This window comes from Wasmannia auropunctata, unplaced genomic scaffold (genome assembly GCF_000956235.1).
Source record: "Wasmannia auropunctata unplaced genomic scaffold, wasmannia.A_1.0 LD336078.1, whole genome shotgun sequence".
Taxonomy (NCBI): Eukaryota; Metazoa; Arthropoda; class Insecta; order Hymenoptera; family Formicidae; genus Wasmannia; species Wasmannia auropunctata.
Window position 1 is genome coordinate 5,647,410 of NW_012026812.1, and position 2,012 is coordinate 5,649,421.

A 2,012-nucleotide genomic window follows, 5' to 3' on the forward strand; every position below is an offset into this window, starting at 1 on the left:
ACGTGTCCTTTCAGATCTCTTAAAAATTTGCGCATTCCACACTGCAGTTCGATAAAAAATTTTTTCTCAAAAAATTTAAGTTTTAAAAAAATATATAATTTTATCTACAAAATTTTTTTTAAATATTTTAACAATTTTTTAACAAACTACGCGACTTTAAAGCTAAATCTGCACTTCTTAGAACCACCGTTGAGATTCAGTAAAAAGGTTAAAAGACCGATTTACACACAGGTGCGTGCGTGCGTGCGTGCGTGCGTGCGTGCGTGCGTGCGTGTACATGTGGTTAGGTGGATATGTGTTGGAAAATAAGTATGTGATTTGCATACGTGTAGGGGAAACCGGGACTCATTAGCACAGTTTTCACAATTTTGACATTTCTGTTTCTAAACACTATTTATTATGATTAAACTATATTAATATCGTAAAATGAGCCTTTCTCTACATTTTCATATCAGGAACGATTCTGTATACTGTATAGTTTTTTTGTAGTAAGTGAAATACGAACATACTGCAATATAGCTAATTTATCCCGATATAGCCGGGTAAGTTGACACATATCACAATATAAGTTGCTTAAGCGATAAATTCCATATTAAATTAATGAAAACATAATAGAAGTAAAAACAGATCAAATTAAGATCAGTATTTCTTAGAAAAAAAATATCGCATCTTTTAAAGTTATTTTGTAATGATCAAATAGCAAAATGCTGTTATAGAGTAATAAATGTAAACTATTTTAAATGTAACTTATTTTAATACAGAAATATCAAATAAAAAACGTTTTCTTTGTAAAAAAGAACTACTAGTGCAGTGATAACACTACTACATTTCAGTAGTGTTTTTACTGCACTAGTAGTTCTTTTTTGCTAGGGTTTGTCATAATTAAGTTGTAATTAAAACTTAAAAGATTATATGCTTCTTACAGTAAATTAAACTAAGCTAACCTTAAAAATGAGTCAACGTGCCCCATCCTTACAGACATATAATTTAAATCAATTTATTATAATAAATTATGGTTATTACTCAAAATAACATATTGTATAGTAACAAATTTTTCTTTTAACTAATAATACATTACTTAGATTTACTCTCTCCAGTTGAAGAACATTATCGAAATTTTGAAAATGTTGAGGGTGCTATAATTTGTAGTAAACTGGAAGCCAGGATTGCACAAGAATAGTAAGGCTTTATTAAGCGTAACAAACAGTATAACGTACGTAACGTGTGTGATCAAGTATACAAGAAAGAAGAGTGGCGCTAGCCGAACAAAAACGCTGCGCACGCCACTTTCTCATAGCGCTGTTGACTAATTTAAGACGGTAATATTTAAATAAAATGTTTCTCATTGTGAAATATCCTCAACAGAAAATTTACTTGCCTCTTCTTGAATCAGATTTTTCTCATTTTTTACTTGTTTGATTTAAATGCAACTTAGAGAAATGTATCTATCCTATCTAAAAAAAAGGCATGACATCGATACTCGCATCTCTTGAAGTTTTATTACCTCTTTTCCGCGACGTTGATTGGTTCTCTCGCTGTGCTAACTTCGTGAGCGGCAGTCATTGCATTGACAGTTATTGTATGTATTGAGGTTTATGTATAATTATAGTAAATTAATAGTAAAAAGTAAAAAGTGCACTTAAATAGCGCGCGCGAAGCGCGCGTCTGTAATGCTATGTTATACAAGAAATATTTTACGGTAACTTTTTCATTGTTTCTTTAATCATAATTAACGCAATACCAACTTTTGCCAACCCCTTGTGCCAACGAGCTCCGGTCTCCCCTATTTAGTATTATGTATTTTCTCCTCTCTGATTGATTACTTCTTGTAATTAGCGCTCTTATATGTTTATACACTTTTGGATTAAATCCATTGGAATTTTATGCCAAATTATATTTTTTGTGAAAATCTTAAATTTTTTTAGAAAAAATTTTTTATTAAACTGCAGTGAAATGCGCAAATTTTAAAGCGATGCTGGAAGGTTGGAATTACCGACACATTGCAGTCGTAA